Genomic DNA, 12,325 nt, shown 5'->3' on the forward strand with positions numbered 1-12,325 from the left:
CTTGAATCCAGGGCTCTTTAGCTCAAGAGCACAGAGGGGAGTGTGAGGAAAGAGTGAGGCCACAAGGAATCGTTCACTGGGTACGTTTTCCCCAAACCTCACTAACTGGGAGAAACGGACCACTGGATTATGTGCCTTGAAGAAAAGCAAAAATGTTGAAAGCAAAGAGTGTGGAGCTTGATTAGAAAGCAAGCTCTATCATTTGGTCACCTGCTGATGATAATAGCATTGGCTGAGACCTGATCATTTACAATGAAGGCACTTCTGTAGGTAATAAGTTCCAGGAGGGCCAGAACTGAGTATGTCTGTTTCAGCATTTAGCATGGTTTAGCATCTTTGAGCCCGGTACATTATTGGCATATAGTAGACTTAAAAATGAATATTTGTGGATTGTCTGAATGAGTGGATGGATGTGTGTGATTCATATCCTATTTGCAGGTCCTATGCCCTACAGTGGATTTTCAGTGTCAGATTGTGAAAGTATTTATGACGGGGATTGGCATTGTTCCCTATCTAATGGATAAAGATTACACATCAAAGGACTTTACATTGACATCCCAAAAGCCTCATAGGAATTACTTAACAAAAAAATAAAATTGGATTCTGTATAATTTCTAATTTATAAGCTGGCCAGAACACTGGTATTTCAGCCAGTCCTCTGGGAGTTCCAGTGATGTCCCCATGATCATCCAGGCATAATCAGAATGGCTTTAGGAGTTGGGAGCCAAAATGTTCCTCAGTATTTACTGCTTTGCTAGTTCATTTAAGAAAATGGACTATTGAAAAAATAGCTTCAGACACAATATGGCACATTTTATGATTTAGCATGAAATCTGAGAAATATAGAGGTTACCTGAAGCCTGCAATGGTAAAGTTCCCTCTGCTATTGAAGTTATTGTCTTTAAACAAAGATTCTACATCAGTAATTTTATATATATATATATATATATATATATATATATATATATATATATATATATGTATCCGGCATTTTATCTTGACGTAACTTAAGTATTTCTATATATTATTCCCACATTTGGGAACAGAAATGTTGAAGTTATATCAAGATAAGAAGTTATTTATTAACAGCAATGCTTTTTCAAGAATCTATCAGGCAGCATTTGGAGGAAGAATAACTTTACACTGTTACAGTCTCCACAAATATTGCACACAATGATGTAAATGTTAAAGGTCTCATATAAGAAGAGTGGTATTCATATTTCCATCTACAGCTTGCAAAGAATCTAAAAGTTGCTTTTTCTGAAATAATGTGTGGGCCATCAAAATTCTATTTTCCCAGAAGTGCTCAGGGATGATCATAGTGAAAATAAAAGCACATGGAAAGAATATTAATAAACAGTGGTTAGCAAGATTTCAATGAGAGGTAGAAAAAGGTTAAGTTAATAAAAGAACCTAGGGGGCTTCCCTGGTGGCGCAGTGGTTGAGAGTCCGCCTGCCGGTGCAGGGGACGCGGGTTCGTGCCCGGGTACAAGAAGATCCCACATGCGGCGGAGCGGCTGCGCCCGTGAGCCATGGCCGCTGAGCCTGTGCGTCCGGAGCCTGTGCTCCGCAACGGGAGAGGCCCGCATACCGCAAAAAACAAACAAACAAAAACTAGGTAAATGGGGAGATATTAGTAGACACTGTGAAGTTATTGAAGAAAATACCAACACTCTAGAAATCAGTTTATGGGAACTCTCATTTATGATGTTAACTTTTTTTTAACATATAAAGTAGACACATCTCTCTTTTCCATTGAAACAAACAATAAACCTAAAAAAGGATCTGGGAAGGGAATAAAGAAGAGAAAATTCAAGAGTTGACTATTAGAGGGCTTCCCTGGTGGCGCAGTGGTTGAGAGTCCACCTGCCGATGCAGGGGACACGGGTTTGTGCCCCGGTCCGGGAAGATCCCACATGCCGCGGAGCGGCTAGGCCCGTCAGCCATGGCCGCTCAGCCTGCGCGTCCGGAGCCGATGCTTCGCAACGGGAGAGGCCACAACAGTGAGAGGCCAGCGTACCGCAAAAAAAATAGTTGACTATTAGAGAGACGATGAATATGGCAAGGCTGCAGCTCTAGTTCTTCTACATGAATTATTAGTAATTATTATCAAATGCTACATATATTGTATATACCTGTCACACAGAAAAAGCTGTCATGATAATATAGAATATAGTGTTACTTTTTATATTAAGTTATTCTTTTTTTTTTTTTTTTTTTTTTTTTTTTTGCTGTATGTGGGCCTCTCACTGTTGTGGCCTCTCCCGTTGCGGAGCACAGGCTCTGGGCGCACAGGCTCAGCGGCCATGGCTCACGGGCCCAGCCACTCCGCGGCACGTGGGATCTTCCCGGACTGGGGCGCGAACCCGTGTCCCCTGCATTGGCAGGCGGACTCTCAACCACTGTGCCACCAGGGAAGCCCTAGTTATTCTTAATGGATATTTTTATATTTTCCATCAAGTCCTGTGTTTTAAAAATTCCTTTCAAATATAAGGATTTCCAACTGACAATTCTAGTCAAGATTCCGGTTTTCATAATGAGCAAGACTGAGTAAGAAGCATATACAAAATATTTTCCTTATTTACAGTTACTATTCAAAATGCAACTATATGAAGGTGTATAAGCCACTCTACTGTAAGAATCATTGTAATTATTGATTCCTAAAAATTATTAATAAAATTTTTTACATTTTTACATTTCTTTTTTATACCAAATCTTTGCAATAAAGAGAAAACAAAGTCTAACCACAGTAAACTGAGATTCACTTACTTATGGGATAATATCAAGAGGTAAATCATGCAGGTATTTGAAAAAAAAGTCAAACTTTTAAAATAATAAACTTTATTTTTTTAGAGAAGTTTTATATTCATGGCAAAATTGAGTGAAAAGAATGAGAGTTCCCATATACTCCCAGTTTCCACAACCTCCTCCACTATTAATATCCCAGACTAGATGGTACATTTGTTACAATCCATGAACCTACACTGATACATCATCACCCAAAGTTCATAGCTTACATTCATGCTTGCTGTTGTACATTCTATGGATTTTGACAAATGTATAATGATATGTATCCTCCATTGTAGTGTCTTACAGAGTAGTTTTACTGCCCTAAAATCCTCTGTGCTCTGCCTACTCATCTATTTCTTTCTCCTCCTTGGCAACTACTAATCTTTTTACTATCTCCACAGTTCTGCTTTTTCCAGAATGTCATTTAGTTGGAATCATACAGTTGGTAGCCTTTTAGATTGGTTTCTTTCTCTTAGTAAGATGCACTTAAAGTTCGTCCATGTGTCTTCATGGCTTGATAGTTCATTTCTTATTAGCATTGAATAATATTCCACAGTCTGGATGTACCACAGTTTATTTACCCACTCACCTACCAAAGGGCATCTTGACTGTTTCCACGTTTTGCTAATTATCAAAAAAGCTGTTGTAAACAGTGTGCAGGTTTTTGTGTGGACATATGTTCTCAATTCATTTGGGTAAACACCAAAGACATGATTGCTGGATCATTTGGAAATAGCATGTTTAGTTTTGTAAGAAAATGTCAAACTGTCTTCCAAAGTGACTGTACCATTCTGTATTGCCACTAGCAAGGAATAAGAATTCCCTTATATGTGGAATCTAAAAAATACAACACATTAGAGAATATAACAAAAAGAAGCAGACTCACAGATATAGAGAATAAACTAGTGATTGTCAGTGGGGAGAGGGAAAAGTTGAGGCAGTATAATAGGGGATTAAGAGATACAAAGTATTATGTATAAAATAAGCTACAGTGATATATTGTACTGCACAGGGAATAGAGACAATATTTTATAACTATAAATGGAGGATAACCTTTAAAAATTGTGAATCACTATATTGTACATCAATTATACTTCAGTAAAAAAAAAGAGTTCCTGTTGCTTCACATTCTCATCAGCATCTGGTGTTGTAAGTGTTCTAGATTCTGGTCATTCTGATTGATAGATGTGTAGTGGTATCTCATTGTTATTTTAAGTTGCAGTTCCTTAATGACATATAATGTTGAATATCTTTTCATATGCTAACTTGTCACCTGTAGATCTTCTATGGTGAGAAAAAAGGTCAAATTTGATGAAAACTATTTAACAATAGATAAATGCCAATGAATCTCATGAAACACCACTCCCATCATAATTAAATTGTTGAAAACAGCCATAAAGAGTATATCTTAGGAGCAACCGGAGAAAAAATGACACGTTATGTATGTGAAAATACAGGTATGAGTTATGCAGACTTGTCAGAAGATTTGTAAGCCAAAATAATATAAAATGGCATTTTTAAAGTACCAGAAAGAAACTCCCAACCTTGGATGCCACAGTCCGATCCTGTCCATTAAGGATAAGAGACTTCTGCCCTTCTTTAGCAACTAGAAAACTGCAAAATACATTAATCATACGTTTGTAGAAATTTACAACAGGCATCTAAGGACTGTGATCCCTAAGAGAAGGGAAGCAGAATTTGCACACATCTTTGCAACGTATCAAGCCCGACAGCAAAGTCATCATTCTAGGTGCTGTGTAATCCTGTGTAGGTTGCCACCTCCCTTGTTCTGGTCGATATGCTCCTATTCATAAAGTTTATCACTGTATTTTATACTATTTTCTTTTTCTTTTTCTAAAATCATTGTTATCCTCCAGTGGTTTAGATCCCACATCTCATACGTAACTTTGCCTTTTTGCTTCTCTCTTAGTTGCTCACTCTCAGATTTAACAGACAATTTACACTTTTACTTTGTGGTATACCTTTTATAGCCACTGTAGTTTGTTTTTCATTGAACTTTATTCTTCATTTCACTAATATTTTTATATTGATTATGTATTGAAATAATACTATTTTGTATATATGAGGTAATATAAATTATATGGTAAAATTATTTTTATGTCTTTATTCTTACAGTTTCAATGTGGCTACTATGAGATAAAAAAATTATATGTGCTTCATATTATATTTCTGTTGGATAGCACTGCTTTTGAGGAATAACAGAACAATTGGATATCTATACAGACAAAAGTAACCATGACCTTTATATGAAATAATCATAAAAATAACTCTAATTAACTCATAGATCTAAGCATAATACCCAAATTATAACACGTCTAGAAGAAAACAAAGGGAAACACATGGTCTAAAGACAAGAAAACAATTTTTAGATAATACAAAAATTATGAAATATAAAATAAAATATTGACAATTTAGTATGTATCAAAATTTTTAAAAATTTCTACTGTATAAAAATCAAAATTAAGAAAATCAACAGGAAAGAACAAACTTGGAAAATGTTTGCAATATCGATATCTGGCAAAGAACTTATATACAGATTAAAGAACTTTTACACTTCAAAAATAAAAAGACAATCCAATGGAAGAAAATGACAAAAATATATTTATGGATATGTTATATATATAAATGTAAAGTATATGTATCTATGAATAAATGCCTATTGGCTATTTGCATATCTTCCTTTTATTTTTAAGTGCCTAATTATATTTTTTATATAAATACACACTATTACATATAAAATAGATAACTAATAAGAACCTACTGTATAGCACAGGGAACTCTATTCAGTACTCTGTAATGACCTATATGGGAATAGAATGTAAAAAAGAGTGGATATATGTATATGTATAACAGACTCACTTTGCTGTACAGCAGAAACTAACACATTGTACATCAACTATACTCCAATAAAAAATTAATTAAAATATTGACATATATTGTATATAACATATATATTAAGTATATATAATTTGTATATATTTAGAGATTGCTCCATCAAAGACGTACAAATTATGATTATAATGAGATACCACTACATACCACTATCATGTCTAAAATTTAGAAAACTGTTAATGTCAACTTTTGGTGTGGACCTAGAGAAACATGAATACATTGTTAATGGGCTTGTAGCAAGAAAGCTTTAAAGTTAAATATACATTTACATATGACCAAGCAATTACCTAATAGTTCATACTTATCCAAGAGATATGAAGTCTCATGTCACACAAATTTGTTCAAAAAATGTGTAACACCATTATTCATAATAGGTGAAACTGGATATGACCAAAATATCCAACAAGATTTTTTTAACGTCTTTATTGGAGTATAATTGCTTTACAGTGGTGTGTTAGTTTCTGCTTTATAACAAAGTGAATCAGTTATACATATACATATGTTCCCATATCTCTTCCTTCTTGCGTCTCCCTCCCTCCCACCCTCCCTATCCCACCCCTCTAGGTGGTCACAAAGCACGGAGCTGATTTCCGTGTGCTATGCGGCTGCTTCCCACTAGCTATCTATTTTACGTTTGGTAGTGTATATATGTCCATGCCACTCTCTCACTTTGTCACAGCTTACCCTTCCCCCTCCCCATATCCTCTAGTCCATTCTCTAGTAGGTCTGTGTCTTTATTCCCATCTTACCCCTAGGTCCTTCATGACCTTTTTTTTTTCTTAGATTCCATATATATGTGTTAGCATACGGTAGTTGTCTTTCTCTTTCTGACTTACTTCATTCTGTATCACAGACTCTTAGTCGATCCACCTCACTACAAATACCTCAGTTTCGTTTCTTTTTATGGCTGAGTGATATTCCATTGTATATATGTGCCACATCTTTATTCATTCATCCGATGATGGACACTTAGGTTGCTTCCATGTCCTGGCTATTGTAAATAGAGCTGCAATGAACATTTTGGTACATGACTCTTTTTGAATTATGGTTTTCTCACGCTATAGGCCCAGTAGTGGGATTGCTGGGTCATATGGTAGTTCTATTTTTAGTTTTTCAAGGAACCTCCATACTGTTCTACACAGTGGCTGTATCAATTTACATTCCCACCAACAGTGCAATAGGGTTCCCTTTTCTCCACACCCTCTCCAGCATTTATTGTATGGTACTGGCACAGAAACAGAAATATAGATCAGTGGAACAGGAAAGAAAGCCCAGAGATAAACCCACGCACATATGGTCAACTTATCTTTGATAAAGGAGGCAAGAATATACAGTGGAGAAAAGACAGCCTCTTCAATAAGTGGTGCAGGGAAAACTGGACAGGTACATGTAAAAGTATGAAATTAGAACACTCCCTAACACCACACACAAAAATAAACTCAAAATGGATTAAAGTCCTAAATGTAAAGCCAGACACTATCAAACTCCTAGAGGAAAACATAGGCAGAACACTCTATGACATAAATCACAGCAAGATCCTTTTGGACCCACCTCCTAGAGAAATGGAAATAAAAACAAAAATAAACAAATGGGACCTAATGAAACTTCAAAGCTTTTGCACAGCAAAGGAAACCATAAAGAAGACCAAAAGACAACCCTCAGAATGGGAGAAAATCTTTGCAAATGAAGCAACTGACAAAGGATTCATCTCCCAAATTTAGAAGCAGCTCATGCAGCTCAATATCAAAGAAACAACCCAATCCAAAAATGGGCAGAAGACCTAAATAGACATTTCTCCAAAGAAGATAAACAGATTGCCAACAAACACATGAAAGGATGCTCAACATCACCAATCATTAGAGAAATGAAAATCAAAACTATATTGAGGTATCACCTCACACCGGTCAGAATGGCCATCATCAGAAAATCTCCAACAAGATTTATATGGGTGAACCAGTTGTGGTATATCCATACAATGTCATATCATACAGCAGAAGGATAGAATTATGAGGAATGCAACAAGGATGAATGTCAGAAACATTATGGTGAGAAAAAAGCTAGACACACAGGAGTATGTACTTTATGTTTCTGTTTATATGACTTTCTAGAAAAGGAAAAATGAATCTCTGGCGACAGAAAACATATCAGCAGTTGCCTGTATCATATATGGAGTAGAGAGTGACTGCAAAGAGGAAAGGGAAAACTGCAAAGGGGGTAATAGGAAAATTGTCTACCTTGATGGAAACAGAAGTTACAAAATATTTACATTTGTCAAAATTCATTAAAGTGTACATTCAAGTTAGTATATTTTTATATTATACCACAATATATTTCTTTTAATAAAAATAATTATGAAGAGTAGGTAAGGGGGCAAAGGACCTGAAAGCCAGCTTTAGCTATGTTAGAGCTGTAAAATCAAAAAAAGATCAAGTTGCCCCTAATTTAAAAACCAAGAAAATGCATACAAGTTGAGGAATAGAGATTTTAACTTATTTTAAGAGTGAGTTTTCTAACAATTAGAGCTTCCTAAAAATGAAATAAACTTATCTTGAGTTGGCAATTTCTTTCTCAGTGAGGACATTCAAGTACAATATGATGATCATTTTTCAGGTATGTTGTAGAAGTGCCTTAGAGATTGAAATTTGCATTAACCAATATTTAAGATGATTCAATAACATCAGAAAATATGCTATATTTATATATGCTCTTTTATGGTAGAGTTCTGTCTATAATGTTTTCTAAAATATCCTTTGAATTAATATTTCAATAGTAGTCTCCAGTGCTACAAATGTAGGCCAGAAAGTTAGATCTGTGCACAGTCTATTTTTTAAGAAGCTTGTAATCTGGAAGAGAAGATAGACAAAAATGTTGTCGCAAAATGCAGTTAAGTTTCATAATAGAGATATCCTCATGCTCTTATATGACATGGAAGCAGTGTCACATTCTTAATATGTCATCTTTTTCTGAAATACTTCAGTATTAATTTCTCACAATTACAATAATTAATTAAGGCATGAATTATTTACAGAGAGATTCTAGTTATTCCTAAAATATTTAGAAATTGTTTTAACATGAAGGTATTTCTTAGAATACCTCCAGTAAAGTTCCAAAACATGTCTTTCAAAGCCTAAATGTGTTTGTACAATCCTGGCAAACCTCAAGGAAAAATGTGAATGTTGCTGATTATCCATCATTTAAAGTTTTCTAGGCTTTGGCATTTTTCTGTAAGTATAAATAATTGACTGTGAACTATGCAAAGAGTTGTTTTACCTGAATTTCTTTGAGATCCATCAGATGTGGCCATTAAAATGAGCCAATCTCCTCCATTACAACTACTCACTGTGCAGGCTTCTAGTCAAGCATTGGTGGAGATAGCACAGCTCAATTTAAATTAAAATTCAAGGCAATGTAACTAAACAAGTTAGTCCTATCCTTTTCCCCTTACTTTCCCTTAGAGAGTTTTTGAAGTTAGGAATTTGTAAAATGAAAATATTAAACCAAATTTAATAGCAAAATGTCATTTTTATCATTAGTGAAACCAAGCCCAGTTTCCATTTACCCCAAAGTATAAATTGCCTCTCTGAGAAGCAGTTCAAATTTAAGTCATGTCAGATTGGTGGTCTTTCTGAGTTTCAGTTTGGAACTCTTATTTGAAGTCATTGTTTCATTCAAGAGCATCTCAATATCAACAGCAGGTTTTCTACTTCAGCAAAAGCCTTGATGTACAGCAGTGCCATTGGGTCCAGAGGATAACCTCTTTGTACGTTTTTTTCTCCCAGTCTCACAGCAATGTTAAAGTCACTGATACCACAGAGCACATTTCTAATCCTGAGTATATGTCCTAATTTTGGCAGAAATCCACTCCTCCACTTTTATGCAATGTATTAACAACCAGCAATTTAATTGTATTTGTTGAGACTGTAATATCAACGTGAAGCATTCCTTTTTTGAAGCTCAAATTCTTAATATTTGCTTTCCCCTTTGCAAGAAATACTTACTCCTTTACTCCCTTGTCCCCTTAGGCTACCTACCTCATACGTCAATTAAGAAGACATTTCACAAGGGATGCCTTTCCTCATCCTTCCAGGTGAGAAAGGCTCCCTGTTCCATGGCTCATACTATCTTGTCTATATTTACTACAATTAGTAATTATTCTTTAGACTGCAGGCTCTAAGAAATATGGACAATGCTTGCTTTTCCCCACCTTGTATTACCAGCACCTAATGCAGTGCCTGGGACATAGTAGAAGTTCTATAAATATGTAATGATTGATGAATGAATGAATGAATGAATATGTTAGTAACAAGATAAATGCATAAATCGTATTTGTAAAGCACAATACAAAGTAATTTCATTAATATCCACCCACTTATTTGTACCTTTCTCTTCATTTATATATCTTAGAATTACTTTTAATTTTATCAGCAGGGATACAGGATTTCATGACTAAATTTTGATGAAATGTATTAGAAATATTTGTGAGTGAGTAAGCACTATGCCATGGTGAGAGAGAGAAAAAAATAAAAGCTACTGCTATATTCTTGACTCAAGTCATACTCAGTATTATTTGTTACATATTATATTACTCACACAAATGCATTCTCACTGGCATGGTATCACCTACATTATTATAATTTCCATTTCCTTTCCAATCCCTTTAAAGCCCATATCTGACCCTTAGACTTATTAAATTGCATTGTTTTAAACCACTTCTCCAATCTGTCAAGGTCATATTATGGTCATGTTGAATTTTGATCTTGACAAAGTATTAATCAGTCTTATCAACTAAAGAGAACTGTAAATTACTAAATCCACATGCCTTTCTATCATCCTAGTCTTGATGAAAATATTAAATAGCCTCTGGCCCAGGATTGACCTCTACATATAAAACTTCTGTCCACTTTGGTTGAGGAGGAACTATAAATGAGTTTAATTGTTCTACCTACTTTGTTTCCAATAAATAGGTATCTGGTGCCGATCTATTTTGATAAATTTGTGAATGAATTCAATTAGTAATATTTTTATAATATTAATATTTAATGTCTGATTTCAAGTCGTGGATGAAAAAATGCTAACATCAGTGAAAACTACTACTTGCCCAAATAGATTAATAATAGTAAGAACAATTAAAGTAGATTTTAAATCTACTGTCATGTTTATTTACTTTCCTGAATTGTTCCCACTGTGCCACTTCCTTACTTTCTGAATATGACAGGTTCGTGCATGACGTCCTCCTCTAGATGCTGTGCCATTAAGAAATCTCTCTGATTATAATAGGTGATTATCTATGATAGATAATAAGATAAATATGCTTGTGCATTTTCAATCACAAATCCATGTCTTTCACAATGAAATGATTTTACTTGTTGCTTGATCACGGGGACTTCTTCCTCTGAATAAATAAGACTTGACTTTGCCTCTTTATGCAGTCATCTGTTCACAGTTCTGCCTCTCTCCAGTAGACTGTGTCTCCTTAAAGACAAATGAATATTCATTCATCTTTGATCCCCACTGCTTAGCATGCATAGTAATTGTTCAACAAATATTTGTTTAATAAGTTAAACACCAATATGCCATGAAGTAGGAAAATCTGGAGATGTGAGTGGTCAAGATGGGGGGTGTGATTAAAGGACCCCTCTGAATTCTAAGAACAACATACTTAGGATGGAATGCATGAGTAATCAAAGGGGCTGACTACTTGACAACTAGTATGTATTCAATTTTCAAATTCTATATTATAAGCATCCCTGAGTGCAATTTGAAATGGATAGACAGGAATTTTTATTTTATTTTTTCTAATGAGGAAGCAGTGTAGTTCTCTATTCTCATGGCCTCTGTTGCTTCCTATGAATATTTCTCCAATATCTTGACATAATCATTTTCAGGAAGCCAAGAGAGTCCAAAAGAAAATGACAAACAACAGAAATTGCTTTCATTTTCTAGTGTTTGGAAAAACATAAAAATAGGTTTAAGTTTTTCAACCATACTTAGATTTCATGAGATTTTACTTGGTTTATAATCAATATGATAAGATGCATATATATGTATATAGAATCATCATTCATTTTAAATTGGAAATAATGTATATTCCCATGGCTGATTTGCAAACTGTCAATAATAAGAACCAAGCTTATGTCCTCCTAAGTCTTTTGTAGCCCCATTTTAACACATTTTCTGAAAGTTATTTCACTTCAACCAACCTAGATACTTTCTAAAAAAACAATAGATGACTTTTTAAAATTTTCATTTCAAAATGAAAATATTAGAATATGCTAAAAATTGGTGCAATAATGGAAGCTACAACTTACCATGTAAGTTTGTTTGTAATTGAGCAAAATATGTTCCAATAATTTTTGCACTGTATTTGCCTTTCTCTATGTAATTATTAACCCTTTTTCTTTCACTATGGAATGTGAATTTTGATTTCTCATCTTCAAATTTGCCTTTAACTACATTTCTACCCTTATTTTTCTTCCGTCTGGAAGCTAAGTTTTCAAGAGAAAATTTGTTTCCACAAATATTGAACGTCTTCATATTAGGAATAATTCTAATGCAACTACTTTGTATTTGGAAATGTGCCACTGTGTTTAGGAAGGCCAAACACATACTTTTGGGTAAGTTC

General features: G+C 34.5%; 1 long non-coding RNA gene across 3 annotated transcripts in view; it reads right to left on the reverse strand.

The window, feature by feature from the left end:
* Positions 1 to 10,829: 10,829 nt before the first annotated feature.
* LOC309799859 overlaps positions 10,830 to 12,325 on the reverse strand; it is a 43,636-nt gene continuing 42,140 nt past the window's right edge. For all 3 annotated transcript variants that reach the window (XR_014293362.1, XR_014293363.1, XR_014293364.1), the window contains exon 4: positions 10,830 to 11,175. This is a non-coding gene — a long non-coding RNA (uncharacterized lncRNA). The remainder of the gene's footprint in view (positions 11,176 to 12,325) is intronic.

This window comes from Mesoplodon mirus (assembly GCF_964341445.2).
Source record: "Mesoplodon mirus genome assembly, chromosome: 1".
NCBI classification, from domain to species: Eukaryota; Metazoa; Chordata; class Mammalia; order Artiodactyla; family Ziphiidae; genus Mesoplodon; species Mesoplodon mirus.